This window comes from Oncorhynchus mykiss, chromosome 27, assembly GCF_013265735.2.
Source record: "Oncorhynchus mykiss isolate Arlee chromosome 27, USDA_OmykA_1.1, whole genome shotgun sequence".
Classification (NCBI taxonomy): Eukaryota; Metazoa; Chordata; class Actinopteri; order Salmoniformes; family Salmonidae; genus Oncorhynchus; species Oncorhynchus mykiss.
The window spans coordinates 21,847,421-21,866,805 of record NC_048591.1 but is presented as its reverse complement, the minus strand read 5'-3'; the positions used below and the strand labels follow the sequence as shown (position 1 = coordinate 21,866,805).

The following is a 19,385-nucleotide window of genomic DNA, read 5'->3' as shown; positions in this document are numbered from 1 at the left end:
GGAGGGATGGAGAGGAGAGAGGGATGGGTGGAGAGGAGAGAGGGAAGCAGGGTTAGAGAGGAGAGAGGGAGGGATGGAGAGGAGAGAGGGAGGGATGGAGAGGAGAGAAGGAGGGATGGAGAGGAGAGAGGGAGGGATGAGAGGAGAGGGGGAGGGATGAGAGGAGAGGGGGAAGGATGGAGAGGAGAGGGGGAGGGATGGAGAGGAGAGGGGGAGGGATGGATGGAGAGGAGAGAGGGAGGGATGGAGAGGAGTGGGGGAGGGAGGGATGGAGAGGAGAGGGGGAGTGAGGGATGGAGAGGAGAGGGGGCAGAGGGATGGAGAGGAGAGGGGCAGAGGGATGGAGAGGAGAGGGGGTGGGATGGAGAGGAGAGAGGGAGGGGTGGAGAGGAGAGGGGGCAGAGGGATGGAGAGGAGAGAGGGCAGAGGGATGGAGAGGAGAGGGGGCAGAGGGATGGAGAGGAGAGGGGCAGAGGGATGGAGAGGAGAGGGGGAGGGATGGAGAGGAGAGAGGGAGGGGTGGAGAGGAGAGGGGCAGAGGGATGGAGAGGAGAGGGGAAGGGATGGAGAGGAGAGAGGGAGGGGTGGAGAGGAGAGGGGGCAGAGGGATGGAGAGGAGAGAGGGCAGAGGGATGGAGAGGAGAGGGGGCAGAGGGATGGAGAGGAGAGAGGGAGGGATGGAGAGGAGAGAGAGAGGGAGGGAGGGATGGAGAGGAGAGGGGGCAGAGGGATGGAGAGGAGAGGGGGCAGAGGGATGGAGACGAGAGGGGGCAGAGGGATGGAGAGGAGAGGGGGAGGGATGGAGAGGAGAGGAGAGGGGGAGGGAGTGATGGAGAGGAGAGGGGAGGGATGGAGTGGAGAGAGGGAGGGATGGAGAGGAGAGAGAGAGGGATGGAGAGGAGAGGGGGAGGGATGGATGGATGAGAGGAGAGAGGGAGGGATGGAGAGGAGAGAGGGAGGGGTGGAGAGGAGAGGGGGCAGAGGGATGGAGAGGAGAGGGGGCAGAGAGATGGAGAGGAGAGGGATGGAGAGGAGAGGGGGCAGAGGGATGGAGAGGAGAGGGGGAGCGAGGGATGGAGAGGAGAGGAGAGGGGGAGTGAGGGATGGAGAGGAGAGGGGGCAGAGGGATGGAGAGGAGAGGGGGCAGAGGGATGGAGAGGAGAGGGGGAGGGAGGGATGGAGAGGAGAGGGGGCAGGGGATGGTTGGTGGTTGAAGAGCACAGAGGTATGAAGATAATAACCCCAATGGGGAGATATGCAAAGCGCTTTACGAGTCTAAGTCAGTCTTGTGTGAAAGAGTCCTGCATGACACACACAGAAAATGCAGGTCATTATCTTCAGCTTCTTCCCCTCAGTCTCTCTGCTCTCTGTGGGTGCTTTCACATTCCCCGTTTCCACTCATTTTTCTCTCTCTGAAATTTTGCTCACACTTTCTAGTATAGACAAACCCGTCTCTCTCTCTCTCTCCGCCACTCTGTCCTTGGCTCTCCTTCTCGTTATCCGTCTTGAAGGAGACGAGCAGAGTGACACGGGGGAATTTGACATCATCATCTTCCCTCATGAACAGAATAGCCTGCTCTTTCTTAACGAGGGCTCACCTATATCAGTGCATGGTTGGGGGCGGGTTTTCAGGGTGTCTCATGCCTTGGTGTCAGACAGTTCAAGGGACTAAGTCATTACAATCAGAGACATTAATCCCTCACCATCACTGTGGAAAACATAACCACATATCCCCAGAGCGTCTGGACCGAGAAGGGCCACAGCATTTTTACATTTTATTTAACTAAGCAAGTCAGTTAAGAACCCAAGCATTATAAGGAGACAGAGGATAGGGAGCACTCACAAATTAAGAGGAGATGCATGCTAAACAAGGCAACTAGGAGGAGAGATGGAGAACTGGAGGAGGAGGAGCCGAGTGGTTCTCCTCGCTGTCCAACCACCTTGAGAGGGCTCAGGTTTACGAAGGGAGAGGAGGGAGGCAAAATAGAAAACTTCAAATGGCAGTTAGCTGAAGCAAAGACACCCTTCTCAATGGTGCAATGATGAAACGTTCAGAAGCATGTCTAAGGAAAAGATTGGCGAGTGATTTGTCATGATCCTCAGATCCCTCTTTATGGATAAAAACTGTCTTGCTCATTATTGGATGAAGCGTTTTGAAGGCTTGATGATGGGGAGGACTTTGATGTGAGTGTAGTGATGTAGTGTTTCTCCCAGTGAATCCCATAAGCTGCTGTACTATCTCAAACGGCCAGACTGGGCCCTCTTTAATCACCACTAGGCAGGGACTGTGTTTTGTCCAGAGAAGCCTCATGTGTTGCGGAACTGAAAAACAAAAACATAGTGAACAGCGAGGTGGAAGTGACACCTGAGGGGAGGGAGGGAGAGAAGGGAAGGGTTCTATGAATGAGAGAAAGAAAGAGGGAAAGAAAGACACGATCAACATTTTGAATGTTGACAATTCTCCCCAGAGCAGGTTTGGAGTGAAGATGAGTGCTAAATATTTGTGTTAAAAACTGAACTGGTAGGAACGGCCGTCAGGGGGGTAGTCCCAGAAGAGCGTGTGTAGACACTCAATACCCACCCACAAAAGGCAGGGGGGAGATGATGGGTTAAAATGGAGGCTGAGCAGAGAGAGGAGAGAGAGAGAAGAACAGACACTGAAGGACATACAATCTAATGTGCTGAGGAGAACAGCCACTGAAGGACATACACTCTAATGTGCTGAGGAGAACAGCTACTGAAGGAGAGACCATCTAATGTGCTGAGGAGAACAGACACTAAAGGACATACACTCTAATGTGCTGAGGAGAACAGACACTGAAGGAGAGACACTCTAATGTGCTGAGGAGAACAGACACTGAAGGAGAGACACTCTAATGTGCTGAGGAGAACAGACACTAAAGGACATACACTCTAATGTGCTGAGGAGAACAGCCACTGAAGGAGAGACACTCTAATGTGCTGAGGAGAACAGACACGGAAGGAGAGACACTCTAATGTGCTGAGGAGAACAGACACTGAAGGACATACACTCTAATGTGCAGAGGAGAACAGACACTGAAGGACATACACTCTAATGTGCAGAGGAGAACAGACACTGAAGGAGAGACACTCTAATGTGCTGAGGAGAACAGGGAGAATGAGAAGATCATCACTCGTCATTTGAGAGTCAAAGCAATATGAGACCCAAGTCCGATTGAACGAAAACAAAGCAGGCAAGCAAAAAAAAGTGAAAATCAATAGGAAGATGGAAGATGCATACAGAGAAAAGGATTGATGGGGTGTGGAGTAGAGGCACAATGGTGCAAGGCATAGGAAAGTGGTTGAATTATTTTCTCCCATTCCAGCAGAAGTGGAGTAGTGCAGTGAGAGTGTGTGTGTGTGCATGTGTGTGTGTTTGTGTGTGTTGAGAGAGTGTCAGCACAGCGGCCTTGGTGGTGATAAGCCGTGTTGAGGCCCTGTACAATTAATTCATTGACATTACAACAGGATCAATGGTGAAGCTCTCAGGGTCTGAAAAAGTGCAGCTAATGAAAAGATTACTCTCTTAAGACCTTTCCCCTCCCTACCCCTCTCTCGCTCCCTGTCTCCCCCTCTCTACACCTCTCTCTCTCCCTACCCCTCTCTCTCTCCCTGTCTCCCCCTCTCTACACCTCTCTCTCTCCCTACCCCGCTCTCTCTCCCTGTCTCCCCATCTCTCTCCCCTCCCTACCCCTCTCTCTCTCCCTGTCTCCCCCTTTCTCTCCCCTCCCTACCCCTCTCTCTCTCCCTGTCTCCCCCTCTCTCTCCCCTCCATACCCCCTCCTTCTACATTCTCTCCCTCTCTCTCCCCTCCCTACCCCTCTCTCTCTCCCTGTCTCCCCCTCCCTGCCCCCTCCTTCTACCCTCTCTCCCTCATGTCTTCTCTTCACTGTACTCCGTATCCTCCCATATTCACACAGACGTTTGCCTGCACACCAGCACAAATCTAGCTATGTATGTACATTATTTACCGTACAGACAGACTACTCACTATGATATTTGTTGCAGGTAACTGCATTAGTGTATGCAAACAACTATATTCATGTCTATGCATAAAACTATTTTATTTTTGCCAAGGGGATTTAGTGGAGAAGGCTCTCTCCAAGCTCAAATTAATTGGTATTGGTCACATACACGTGTTTAGCAGATGCTATTGCGGGTGTAGCAAAATGCTTGTGTTTCTAGCTCCAACAGTGCAGTAGTATCTATCAATTAATAGCTAACAATGTCACAACAATACAGTATATTGACCATATATTACCTTAGTTATGTGCGCTCTGATTGTTGGGGCGGGAGTGTACGTCTGTGCAGATGTGTGTGTGTGTTTGGGGAGATAATAGTGTCTGCTAAATGACAACCATGTGTGTGTATTTTATGTATGTGTGCATGTTGTTCTGGTAGGTCTTATAGCTGCAGGGACACCTCCCTCTAGGTTTTATGTCAGCTCAGATCACTCCCCAACCAGTAATGGCTCTGCCCCTCTTATTCAACACACTCTCTTCTCCTAATGAGGAACAATGGACTGATGTTTACCCCTCAGATTTCTGCTAGCTCCTTTAGAGAGTTCTGTTAAATCTGTGTGTGTGGGGGTTGTGCAGTATACACTGTGTGTGTGTGGGTGGGTGTGCGTGTGCGTGTGTGTGCGCATACGATTGTGTGTGTCTTTAAAAACATTTAATGCGCAGAGAACCAAACTCACCTGCACTGAATAATTGATCTGTAAAATCTAGGGCACATAAATGGTTTAAATGCAAGGCAGCTGCTGTAAGCATGCATCTATTAAAGCAGCAAGCAGCCAGGTTCTTTATTAAGGGAAGGGAATCATGTGTGGCAAGGATGACATGGGTAGGCTGGGATGACATGGGTAGGTAGGGATGACATGGCTAGATAGGGATGACATGGGTAGGTAGGGATGACATGGCAAGGTAGGGATGACATGGCTAGGTAGGTGTGACATGGGTAGGTAGGGATGACATGGCTAGGTAGGGATGACATGGGTAGGTAGGGATGACATGGCTAGGTAGGGATGACATGGGTAGGTAGGGATGACATGGGTAGGTAGGGATGACATGGCTAGGTAGGGATGACATGGGTAGGTAGGGATGACATGGGTAGGTAGGGATGACATGGGTAGGTAGGGATGACATGGCTAGGTAGGGATGACATGGCTAGGTAGGGATGACATGACTAGGTAGGGATGACATGGGTAGGTAGGGATGACATGGGTAGGTGAGGATGGCATGGCTAGGTAGGGATGACATGGGTAGGTAGGGATGACATGGGTAGGTGAGGATGGCATGGGTAGGTAGGGATGACATGGGTAGGTAGGGATGACATGGCTAGGTAGGGATGACATGGATAGGTAGGGATGACATGGCTAGGTAGGGATGACATGGCTAGGTAGGGATGACATGGGTAGGTAGGGATGACATGGGTAGGTAGGGATGACATGGCTAGGTAGGGATGACATGTGTAGGTAGGGATGACATGGGTAGGTAGGGATGACATGGCTAGGTAGGGATGACATGGCTAGGTAGGGGTGACATGGCTAGGTAGGGATGACATGGGTAGGTAGGGATGACATGGCTAGGTAGGGATGACATGGCTAGGTAGGGATGACATGGGTAGGTAGGGATGACATGGGTAGGTGAGGATGGCATGGGTAGGTAGGGATGACATGGGTAGGTAGGGATGACATGGCTAGGTAGGGATGACATGGGTAGGTAGGGATGACATGGGTAGGTAGGGATGACATGGCTAGGTAGGGATGACATGGCTAGGTAGGGATGACATGGCTAGGTAGGGATGACATGGGTAGGTAGGGATGACATGGGTAGGTGAGGATGGCATGGGTAGGTAGGGATGACATGGGTAGGTAGGGATGACATGGGTAGGTAGGGATGACATGGCTAGGTGAGGATGGCATGGGTAGGTAGGGATGATATGGGTAGGTAGGGATGACATGGGTAGGTAGGGATGACATGGGTAGGTAGGGATGACATGGGTAGGTAGGGATGACATGGGTAGGAAGGGATGACATGGGTAGGTAGGGATGACATGGGTAGGTAGGGATGACATGGGTAGGTAGGGATGACATGGGTAGGAAGGGATGACATGGGTAGGAAGGACTGAAGCGAGCTGGAAAATGATCTCCTTCAGCTCAAGGATGTGTGACTTGAGTCCCTTGACCTGATTGGTGGTGAGAAACGCACACATCAAGTTCAAAATCATTAATCTAAAAAGCTTTTACTGACCGTTCATTCATATAGAGGAGAGACCAGGATGTCCAGTGTTAGTCAAGGACGTTCATTCATATAGAGGAGAGACCAGGATGTCCAGTGTTAGTCAAGGACGTTCATTCAGATAGAGGAGAGACCAGGATGTCCAGTGTTAGTCAAGGACGTTCATTCATATAGAGGAGAGACCAGGATGTCCAGTGTTAGTCAAGGACGTTCATTCAGATAGAGGAGAGACCAGGATGTCCAGTGTTAGTCAAGGACGTTCATTCAGATAGAGGAGAGACCAGGATGTCCAGTGTTAGTCAAGGACGTTCATTCATATAGAGGAGAGACCAGGATGTCCAGTGTTAGTCAAGGACGTTCATTCATATAGAGGAGAGACCAGGATGTCCAGTGTTAGTCAAGGACGTTCATTCAGATAGAGGAGAGACCAGGATTTCCAGTGTTAGTCAAGGACGTTCATTCAGATAGAGGAGAGACCAGGATGTCCAGTGTTAGTCAAGGACGTTCATTCAGATAGAGGAGAGACCAGGATGTCCAGTGTTAGTCAAGGACGTTCATTCAGATAGAGGAGAGACCAGGATGTCCAGTGTTAGTCAAGGACGTTCATTCATATAGAGGAGAGACCAGGATGTCCAGTGTTAGTCAAGGACGTTCATTCATATAGAGGAGAGATCAGGATGTCCAGTGTTAGTCAAGGACGTTCATTCATATAGAGGAGAGACCAGGATGTCCAGTGTTAGTCAAGGACGTTCATTCAGATAGAGGAGAGACCAGGATGTCCAGTGTTAGTCAAGGACGTTCATTCAGATAGAGGAGAGACCAGGATGTCCAGTGTTAGTCAAGGACGTTCATTCAGATAGAGGAGAGACCAGGATGTCCAGTGTTAGTCAAGGATGTTCATTCAGATAGAGGAGAGACCAGGATGTCCAGTGTTAGTCAAGGACGTTCATTCATATAGAGGAGAGACCAGGATGTCCAGTGTTAGTCAAGGACGTTCATTCAGATAGAGGAGAGACCAGGATGTCCAGTGTTAGTCAAGGACGTTCATTCAGATAGAGGAGAGACCAGGATGTCCAGTGTTAGTCAAGGACGTTCATTCATATAGAGGAGAGACCAGGATGTCCAGTGTTAGTCAAGGACGTTCATTCAGATAGAGGAGAGACCAGGATGTCCAGTGTTAGTCAAGGACGTTCATTCATATAGAGGAGAGACCAGGATGTCCAGTGTTAGTCAAGGACGTTCATTCATATAGAGGAGAGACCAGGATGTCCAGTGTTAGTCAAGGACGTTCATTCAGATAGAGGAGAGACCAGGATGTCCAGTGTTAGTCAAGGACGTTCATTCAGATAGAGGAGAGACCAGGATGTCCAGTGTTAGTCAAGGACGTTCATTCAGATAGAGGAGAGACCAGGATGTCCAGTGTTAGTCAAGGATGTTCATTCATATAGAGGAGAGACCAGGATGTCCAGTGTTAGTCAAGGACGTTCATCTCCACATAACAAAAATAAATGGACTGGATTTAATTGACTAGAGAGACACAAGAGATTGGGATAATTAATAGGAAGCACCAGCCATAGTGAGAGTTGGGCCAGGTTTTACAACGGTTGCCATTTTAACCCCTTTATTCAAAACATTTAGGTGACGTAACGATATGAGAGTGCCTCCGACCATTCCCTATGAAATGACCCGCTGTAAAACAAGCAAAACAGAGCAGCGAATTTAACAGATGTTTTTATTGATTTGCATCTGTCTGTATTGTTGCATATTGTTACATATTACTACACTATTGGAGCTAGGAACACAAGCATTTCACTACACCTGCAATAACATCTGCTAAATATGTGCATTTCACCAATACAAAGTGATTTGATTGGGGATAATGTGTCTCCAAGTCTGTACTGTGTTGTGGTGTCAACAAACTGTATATCTGCTTTCACAGGACACCTTCATAGGTTTAGAAAACGATCAGAAATAAACAGCCCATCACGGAAGCATCAAATATCACTTAGCAACGGAGAACTCTCCCAACTCACTATGTGACTCTGGGAAACATATGATTTAGGTGTTGTGTGTAGGTGGAGGATGGTAGAACCTGTAGAAGTCACACCATGCTGGTTGGAAGTGATTGTGTAAAGGTTGCGTAATGGTTCACGGAACACTCGCTAACACAAATTGCTCTTTTTACCCCTCTGTAACCAAGTAACAACTCACTAACCAATCAGGGATCCAGGCTGGGCATTAATGTGTGTGGTATGTAACATATTCATGTTAGTGGAGACATTGTTTATTCATAGAGTAAATTGCTCACAGGCCAGTCACATTATGCTTTGTATTCAAGCTGACTGGTCTATGGGCCGGAAACAAGCTTAAAGCTACAGTGGTGAATGGTCAACAACCCTGTTTCCACATATTATAACCAGGGCCCAGTCTATTTCCTGGTCAGGTCACATGGTCAGAAAACAACTCCCAAGCCCTAGTTATAATGATGGTGCAAGTGCAGAGTCCTGAATCCATATCTGTCTGGGTCTGAAACCAGTCTGTGCTGCTGTTATTCAAGGGGTGGGCTGAATGACAGTACAGACATGAGGAGCAATGAAATGGACTAGAGCAGTGTCTCCCAAACTCAGTCCTGGGGCACATTTAGGTTTTTCCCTAGCACTACACAGCTGATTAAAATAATGAACTCATCATCAAGCTTTGATTATTTGAATCAGCTGTGTAGTGCTAGGGAAAAAGCAAAAATGTGCCCCCCCAGGACCGAGTTTGGGAAACGCTGAACTAGAGGAATGGAAAAGCCACCAGCAGGAGACCGTCTCCCTGGCCTGTTCCACCACCATAGAAAAATAATGAATAGAACATATTGGAACCTCCAATCTTGGCAATTTGTCTGGTGACCTATTTCTACATTCTACATTCATTATAGTCATTTAGCAGACACTCTTATCCAGAGCAACTTACAGTAGTGGGTCTACACGTTTTCATATTTGTTGGTACTGGTCCTCCCTGGCGTTGCAAATGCCATGCTCTACCAACTGAGCCACACGAGACCCAACCATGTGACTCTCTACAGAGACCAAGCTACTGCTATGCCATCAACCCACTCCCAACACTGAAACACAATTATCAGTGTTCACAGTGCTCACTAGTGGAGGGACGCAATATGGGAATTAAATTACATATTCCCTGTATCACTTTGCAGGAAATGCATGAACTACATACAGTAGCAGTCAAACATTTAGACACACCTACTCATTCTAACGTTTTTTTCTTTATTTTTAATATTTTCTACCTTGTAGAATAATAGTGAAGACATCAAAACTATGAAATAACACATGGAATCATGTAGTAACCCCAGAAAAGTGTTAATCAAATCAAAATATATTTTAGATTCTTCAAAGTAGCCCTCCTTTGCCTTGATGACAGCTTTGCACACTCTTGGCATTCTCTCAACCAGCTTCATGAGGTAGTCACCTGGAATGCATTTCAATTAACAGGTGTGCCTTGTTAAAAGTTAATTTGTGGAATTTCTTTCCATCTTAATGCGTTTGAGCCAATCAGTTGTGTTGTGACAAGGTATGGGTGGAATACAGAAGATGTGAAAGAAGAACAGAAACACCAATGTTACAGCTGTGTTGCACTGCACCAGTTTAACACTCTCCCCTCCCTATAAATGTAAAGCCAGTAGGATCTATCAGAGAAGCCAGGAGTCCTGGTCTATTTGGTAAAAGACCAAAGACATATTATGGCAAGAACAGCTCAAATAAGCAAAGAGAAACGACAGTCAATCATTACTTTACAACATGGAGGTCAGTCAATCTGAAACATTTCAATAACTTTGACCGTTTTGTCAAGTGCAGTCGCAAAAACCATCAAGAGCTATGATGAAACTGTCTCTCATGAGGACCGCCACTGGAATGGAAGACCCAGAGTTACCTCTGCTGCAGAGGATAAGCTCATTAGAGTTACCAGCCTCAGTTTGCAGCCCAAATAAATGCTTCACAAAGTTCAAGTAACAGACACATCTCAACATCAACTGTTCAGAGGAGACTGTGTGAATCAGGCCTTCATGGTCGAATTGCTGCATAGAAACCACTACTAAAGGACACCAATAAGAAGAAGAGACTTGCTTTGGCCAAGAAACACGAGCAATGGACATTAGACCGGTGGAAATCTGTCATTTGGTCTGAGGAGTCAAAACTTTAGATTTTTGATCCCAACCGCTGTGTCTTTGTGAGACGCAGAGTAGCTGAACGGATGATCTCCGCATGTGTGATTCCCACCGTGAACCATGGAGGAGGAGGTGTGATGGTGCTTTGCTGGTGACATTGTGATGTATTTAGAAATCAAGGCACACTTAACCAGCATGGCTACCACAGCATTCTGCAGCAACTGTCATTTACATACCTCCAGGATATGTAAGGGCTATTTGACCAAGAAGGAGAGTGATTGAGTGCTGCATCAGATGACCTGGCCTCCACAATCACCTGACCTCAACCCAATTGATATGGTTTGGGGTGGGAGTGACGGAAAAGCATCCAACAAGTGCTCAGCATATGTGGGAACTCCTTCAAGACTGTTGGAAAAACATTCCTCATGAAGCTGGTTGAGAGAATGTCAAGAGTGTGCAAAGCTTTCATCAAGGGTGGCTACTTTGTGTAATGTACACGATGGGAGACAGAGAGCTGGTTTCAAGCGCAGCAGGTGTTTATTTGTAAAGGACCACAGGAGGAGGCCGGTAGCTGGGTCCAGGGGCAGGCAGAAGGTCATACACAGGAGGAGGCCGGTAGCTAGGTCCAGGGGCAGGCAGAAGGTCATACACAGGAGGAGGCCGGTAGCTGGGTCCAGGGGCAGGCAGAAGGTCATACACAGGAGGAGGCCGGTAGCTGGGTCCAGGGGCAGGCAGAAGGTCATACACAGGAGGAGGCCGGTAGCTAGGTCCAGGGGCAGGCAGAAGGTCATACACAGGAGGAGGCCGGTAGCTGGGTCCAGGGGCAGGCAGAAGGTCATACACAGGAGGAGGCCGGTAGCTGGGTCCAGGGGCAGGCAGAAGGTCATACACAGGAGGAGGCCGGTAGCTAGGTCCAGGGGCAGGCAGAAGGTCATACACAGGAGGAGGCCGGTAGCTGGGTCCAGGGGCAGGCAGAAGGTCATACACAGGAGGAGGCCGGTAGCTGGGTCCAGGGGCAGGCAGAAGGTCATACACAGGAGGAGGCCGGTAGCTGGGTCCAGGGGCAGGCAGAAGGTCATACACAGGAGGAGGCCGGTAGCTGGGTCCAGGGGCAGGCAGAAGGTCATACACAGGAGGAGGCAGGTAGCTGGGTCCAGGGGCAGGCAGAAGGTCATACACAGGAGGAGGCCAGTAGCTGGGTCCAGGGGCAGGCAGAAGGTCATACACAGGAGGAGGCCGGTAGCTGGGTCCAGGGGCAGGCAGAAGGTCATACACAGGAGGAGGCAGGTAGCTGGGTCCAGGGGCAGGCAGAAGGTCATACACAGGAGGAGGCCAGTAGCTGGGTCCAGGGGCAGGCAGAAGGTCATACACAGGAGGAGGCCGGTAGCTGGGTCCAGGGGCAGGCAGAAGGTCATACACAGGAGGAGGCAGGTAGCTGGGTCCAGGGGCAGGCAGAAGGTCATACACAGGAGGAGGCCAGTAGCTGGGTCCAGGGGCAGGCAGAAGGTCATACACAGGAGGAGGCCGGTAGCTGGGTCCAGGGGCAGGCAGAAGGTCATACACAGGAGGAGGCAGGTAGCTGGGTCCAGGGGCAGGCAGAAGGTCATACACAGGAGGAGGCCAGTAGCTGGGTCCAGGGGCAGGCAGAAGGTCATACACAGGAGGAGGCCGGTAGCTGGGTCCAGGGGCAGGCAGAAGGTCATACACAGGAGGAGGCCAGTAGCTGGGTCCAGGGGCAGGCAGAAGGTCATACACAGGAGGAGGCCGGTAGCTGGGTCCAGGGGCAGGCAGAAGGTCATACACAGGAGGAGGCAGGTAGCTGGGTCCAGGGGCAGGCAGAAGGTCATACACAGGAGGAGGCCGGTAGCTGGGTCCAGGGGCAGGCAGAAGGTCATACACAGGAGGAGGCCAGTAGCTGGGTCCAGGGGCAGGCAGAAGGTCATACACAGGAGGAGGCAGGTAGCTGGGTCCAGGGGCAGGCAGAAGGTCATACACAGGGGGGTCCTAAAGGGCAACAGTACAGGCAGGGAAACGGCTAGTAACGTTGTCTAGGAGATCAGGCAATAGGTAGATAACAGGAAATCTGACAGGCTAAAGTACAGGCAGGGAATACGCAAAAGGCGTCTTTAGTGAGGCAGGCAAAAACTATCATACACTGGAGGAGTAACTCACCGGAAAACGTGTGTCACAAAACTAACAATACCTCACAGTGATGGGGTGCAAAGAACTGAACTGAATAGTGTGTGATAATGAATTCAAATGATTGGGATCTGGAGAGTGATATGCGTTCCGGGGATCTATGTGTTTGAGAGTGTGAGTTGGAGTTGGAAGCAGACGTTATACTTTGAAGAATCTAAAATATGATATATATTTTGATTTGTTTAACACTTTTTTAGTTACTACATGATTCCACATGTGTTATTTTATAGTTTTGATGTCTTCGCTATTATTCTACTATGTAGACAATAGTGTCAAACGTTTGACTGGTACTGTATATCTACACGGTAGATGATTTATATGGGTTGGGCCAAGCCATTAGTTTAGATTGGCCGGTTGCAGTGCGATACCGCCACAGGGAACGCAATTTGTTTAAATCATTTAGCTTCATAATGTCATGATAAATGAATGTAGTTGGTAGCCTTGCTTCATCCTTAGAGCATTGGGCAAGTTGAATTTTGCAACTGCCCTCTCACACACTACATTACCTGGTAGGCAGTGTGAAGCTAGGTGTGGAGCTAAAACCTATACCACGGACAATGGGGCTGTGAATATAATATGAAAATAGAATTAGCATCTACAAGACATCCATTCTTGTGTTAATTAAATTTCAAGTATGAACAGCTGTGGTTGGCTCAGAATGCTCGCCTGTTTCTGCCTCACTGCACCTTTAAATTCCGTCTTAATAACGGCCTCTGCTTTATTCATCTACACCGTCTCGCACAAATCCTCCCCTTCATTCCCTACATGCTCCATATGGCGACTGGCTTGTTTATGTTTTTAGAGCCTCTGCTTCCTCAACTTGAAAAATGCTGCCATCAATTTTGTCGTCATCTCTCCCTTCTCTCTCTCTCTCTCTTTCGCTCCCTCATGTTTTCTCTCTCTCTCTTTGTTTGTGCATCGAGACGCAGAGCTCTCATTATGACCTTCATCAGGCCAGTCGCCGGTACCTCCAGTTCAGCTACGGAGACCTCTCTCTGTCGTAGCTGTCTACCTGTGTGGCTGTCTACGATACATCCCTCTATCATCCTTCCCTCCCTGCCTCTCTCTCTATCTCCCGTTCCCTTTCTCTTTTTCTGTCCATTCCTCTCTGACGCTCCTTGCTCCAGATAGTGACTCTAAAATGACATTTTATTGGCACAGCAGCCTCATAGTTTCACCAATGTGCTCCAGTATCAAACAGTTGTCATATAAAAAGCACTTAACAGACACAAACATCAATAATGAACCATTCATGCTCATCCGTGTAGCGCTGACGGTTCTTGGCAGAGAGCAGTGTGCCTGTCTGTCCTCCGGGCTGTCTGTCCTCCGGGCTGTCTGTCCTCCGGCCTGTCTGTCCTCCGGCCTGTCTGTCCTCCGGGCCTGTCTGTCCTCCGGGCCTGTCTGTCCTCCGGGCTGTCTGTCCTCCGGGCCTGTCTGTCCTCCGGCTGTCTGTCCTCCGGGCTGTCTGTCCTCCAGGCCTGTCTGTCCTCCGGGTTGGACCTCCAAAACTTCTTCTCTCCTCAATGCCATGGGGGACATCCCAAATGGTACCCTTTTCACTACATAGCGGACTACTTTTGAGCAGAGCCCTATGGGTGCACTACATAAGGAATAGGGTGCCATTTGGGATGCATTCATGATAGTACTGTGGCTCTCCCTCGATAGGTGCATGATGAGAGGAGAGATGAGTGGGAGCGAGGCCAGTTCTCTGTAGTAGCGCCAGCCACGGTGGACAGTAATTGAAAACTCTGGGCATCCTTATGGGATCCTGTGCGTTCTGATCACTGGGACCTAATTGACGCCAGTGTGCTTGCATGTGATGAGAGCACTGATCGTGGCCCATACACTGGACGACATCATACCACGCCAATCAATCAGTTCCTTTACCATGCACTCCCAATCTGATCCTTAAGACATGAGAGAGGGAGGACACTAAGAGGTTCTCTTCAGTGAATGTCAATTCACTGAAGCCTCCCATTCCTTCTTATCCACTATCTAGTCCAATCACTTTAACATCATGAATGTGCTGACTTCCAAGTACTACATTTATCTATCCTCAAGCTTAAGATGCTGGGTGAAAATAACAGCAATTATTGAAACGACCACTAGGACAAACCTACACAAGGTCTTATCAAAGCAGAACATCACGGAGCTCCACAGGGTGCTAATTATATACAGAGACTTTCTTTCTCTCCATGTTTTTCAGCTGACGCTCTACAGCTAAGAATGAGCCTGTTCAATCAATAGCTTAGTTTATTGCTTTGCCATTATTAGTGGTCCAACACGCTGTGTATCTATGACCATGACTGTAAACACCTTTAGGGAGGAAATCAGGCTAAGGCGTTATTTATGGTCAGGCAATAGAAGGGGACGCTTATCAAGGGTCCTTGGAGAGAAACAGGAAATTGAGTTTGTCCAGTGTAATGGTGGGTAGAGAGACAGGCATACCGATCCCTTCCTATTAGCAGAGATTTGTTATTCATGAGGGCAAATTTAGTGTGAACTATGTTTCATTGATATTCTACATAGTCACTTCTCACTGTCTAGGGACCAGAACCATTTTATTTTCTTCATTTATTTATCTATTTCCCCTTCGTTGACGGCTAGGAATAAAGGGACCGGGTTACCGCTGGGTCACAGGGTCAACCGTCAGGACCAATAGCGGGCTGTTAAATCATTCTCCCCTGTAACGAGCTATTAACAGCATCTGTCATCAGCAACCAGGGAGAGAGACGGGCCTGGGTGGGTTGGTAGGGAGGGTAGGGTAGGAAGAGACACCGGTCCTAGTAGGGTGGGGAGATAGAGAGAGAGAGACAAGCTCTAGGATGGTGGGGAGAGAGACAGGCCCTGGGAGGGTGGGGAGAGAGAGAGACAAGATTTAGGAGGGTAGGGAGAGACACACCGGTCCTGGGAGGGTGGGGAGAGAGACAGGCTCTAGGAGGGTGGGGAGAGAGACACGCCCTGGGAGGGTGTGGAGATAGACGGGCCCTGGCAAGGTGGGGAGAGAGATGGGCCCTGGGAGGGTGTGGAGAGAGATGGGCCCTGGGAGGGTGTGGAGAGAGACAGGTCCTAGGAGAGTGGGGAGAGAGACGGGCCCTGGGAGGGTGGGGAGAGAGACGGGCCCTGGGAGGGTGGGGAGAGAGACGGGCCCTGGGAGGGTGGGGAGAGAGACGGGCCCTGGGAGGGTGGGGAGAGAGACGGGCCCTGGGAGGGTGGGGAGAGAGACGGGCCCTGGGAGGTTGGGGAGGATAGGTGAGGGTTGGTGGGGGGTAGAGGGAGGGAGTGACGAGAGTCGTCACCAGAAATAGCTGTGGTGCTGCATTCCCAGAAACGCATTATCTCTCTTTCAGAACCTCTTTTATTCCGCTGCGTTCCAATAGGCATTATTGGCATATCTACACTTGTGTGTCCACAGGTATTTATATAATACAACTTAGGCTGAATGGCTCATTGTGTGAGCAAACAATGCCATTATCATAATGACACACATTCATTCCTGCATTTTTATTTGATGACGGCTGTACTGCACCGTCTTATTTAACTCTTCTCTGTTTAAATCAATCTGTCTGTCAATAGCTCTGCAAACAACTGTCAACTCTGACTATATCCACATGATCTGTCTAGTCATTCCTAGAAAACCTTGTCTGTATGCCTGTTGTGTGTGACTGCATGCATGTGCGTGTGTATACGTGTGTCTGCATGTTGTGTGTGACTGCATGCATGTGCGTGTGTATACGTGTGTCTGCATGTTGTGTGTGACTGCATGCATGTGCGTGTGTATACGTGTGTCTGCCTGTTGTGTGTGACTTCATGCATGTGCGTGTGTATACATGTGTCTGCATGTTGTGTGTGACTTCATGCATGTGCGTGTGTATACGTGTGTCTGCATGTTGTGTGTGACTGCATGCATGTGCGTGTGTATACGTGTGTCTGCCTGTTGTGTGTGACTTCATGCATGTGCGTGTGTATACATGTGTCTGCATATTGTGTGTGACTTCATACATGTGCGTGTGTATACATGTGTCTGCATGTTGTGTATCCACAATGGCTCACGGGGTGATAAGATTGGTTAAGTGGCAGGTGCGAAGCGCCAGGTCTCTAGTGGCAATAGTCTAGCTGGTGCCAGCTGCGGAGGAGACAGCCGTCGCGCCATGCCACTGTGCCACAGCATGCCGCCATGCCCTGAGTGGAGCTGAAAGTAGATCGAGGGTGGAGCTCACACATTCCCTCCCTTCTCTCACACCAGAGACAAAGACACAGACAAGCTTAGTGGTTATTTTAAGCAGCTCCATGGCATCTACATCAACAGCTCCCGTGTCTCTCTGCTACAGGAGAGGAGGGATGCTAAACAGGAACAGATCCTGGTCCAAGGGGAGGTTGTGAACGGAGAGGACAGGAGATATAATGTTAAGAACCTCTACTGCACTGTTCCTTTCTCTCTATCTGAGGCGCTGATAAGGAATTGATAAGATGGTAGAAGCAGTCATTTAAGGGAACATATTCATCTGAGTAAAGAATCAATTACTGGCTTCTGACATGCTGGGGAAGACAGAGGAGATACGGGAGGGGGGAATCTTTATGTAGGAAACTTGATTAGCATCTGGGCCACTGATTCAAATTGTTTCCCTATCTAAGTAGGATCTCCCCCTCTCTCTCCCGTCCCCCTCTCATGCTTTCTCTCGCTCCAGTGTCATGGCTGATGCTGATACTTAGTTCTATGACATGCGTGAAGCAAAATGGAAATAAAGATAGCACAAGGCCTGGGAAAGTATAATATAATCACAGGCCTTATTGTGACGGCAGCTCTGAGAGGTGAAAGGAAGAGGCATTGAATGGATAATGAAATAGATAAGGAAACCATTCTACCTGATCCATTCAATGATTCATAGCTTGAACATGGTTTTTCTTAAATAAATGGCATCCAAAAAGCAGTATAGTCCACACAAAGTGGAGCAGGGTGAAACTGTGACATAAACAGTGCTGCTTGTGTTAGGAGACCAATGCCAATAATGTATATGTACATGAAAATGCATCAGTATACATTATAATGGAAAAAGGCCAAAGTACAGTATACATTGGTAAATAGAAAAGATGTCAAAATGATGAATGTAAAGCTGTTTTTTAAATAGGCTGCATTGTGATACATTGAAATATTCCTCAAACAGGGTGATGCATTTACTCTCTCTGAGTCTGTGTATTTGTTTGATATATCCTTATTTATTTCCCAGGAGCAATGCAGCATGTCTCCTCTCATTCAGTCAAAGAGCAAGTGTCATGCTCAATACATCTCCATGTAAATATTATAGCGAAAAAGGAAATTGGGGAGTGAGAGAGAGAAATAGAAAAAGAGTGGCATGTAAAGTGAAAGTCAAAGACCACTATTTGATTGGGAAGTTTCCTCTCACAACAATGTAAGTCGTTTTTTCTGTACTTGTGACTGAAATATCAAGTTCCATTTTGTAATCATCTTGTTTTCCTCCTAGACATTTCTCTTGGCTTTGTGAAAGGTACAAGTATAGTGCTTTACTGGTAGGCCAACAGTATGAGTGAGGGGATTCGTGCCCCAATGCAGTGAACCATCAAATGTGTCCTGACTCTGATGCCACTCTGCTGCAAGGGCAGAGAGGGCAGTGGCTGTGCCGTGTCCTCTGACCAAAATGCATAGTCCCCTCCGGCACTATGGCACCAAATGCACCTGTACACAACACATGACTATCAAGGACTCTTCCAAATCTGTGACCCCCTTTCTTACAATACACTGTGTTCCACAAAGGATGACAGTGACGAGCGGTGTACTCTGATACTGTAAAACCGTTTTACACACAGTTATTTAGCCTATTTATTGTTCCCCAATGTTCAACCTTGAGAGGACCTGTTTTCGGGAGCATGTCTGCATGGTGGATTGAGAAGATGCACAGTTAGTCAGTTGACAAACAGGATTACAGGGCCCGCTCTGGGGAGCGGAGAGGTTTCTGCCCCTGTTCAAGTAGGATGATGCACGGCACACCGCTCCTCTCTTCTACTCCAGACACACTGACAATTACCACTGAAGGTCAGTGAAGTCAGAAGCTGAATGTCACAGTTTAGACACAGTTTGGGGAGGAGGAGGAATATTCAGATAAATATGCTTGTCTATGCTGTCTCCTGTCCTGAAAAATAGTAATTCCCTGCTCCTGAATTCCAGTGTAGCAGCCCTGGGATTAGGTAGCAGCGAGTTAAAAGGCAACAGAAACGTATCGATTAGAGGGAGTGAATCAGAGTGCCATGGTGCCTTGAATAATAAATTGAAGGGGACACAGCCACCGCTTGTCAAATGGGGATTCTCATTACGAGGGGATAGACTCCTGCTTTTCTCCCGTTGGTTGATTCCCCCTGTAGATAAGCTGATGGATAAGTCACACCATGGGGCTATGGAAGCGTGTCACCAAACATCAGCAAGTCTGACTGTCTCTGAGAAACTTAACATAAGTTTAAGTGAGCATTCCGCAGCCCATTTATCCCTCACCCCACCTTTTGACAGGTATTTTCTAATCCTTGCAGTAAAGTCCTGGTTAATGAGAGGGTATTTATAGCACCAACACACACTCTCTCTCTCTCTGATTATGGTTGTGAGTATAGTAGAGTTGTAGTAAGCTGATGGACAGAGATGAACTGCTTCATCATAATACTATCTCACAGAGATGATTGGAAAACTCTGAACAGTGAAATGTAGTGTGTGCAGGAGGCAGTACATGAACAAAAAGGACCCATACTGT

The 19,385-nt window shown here is 48.5% G+C and overlaps 1 protein-coding gene across 1 annotated transcript in view; it reads left to right on the top strand.

Annotated features, from left to right (window-relative positions):
* LOC110507777 (reticulon-4 receptor-like 1) overlaps window positions 1–19,385 on the top strand; it is a 226,027-nt gene that overhangs the window by 200,682 nt on the left and 5,960 nt on the right. The gene's annotated exons all lie outside the window — the stretch shown is intronic.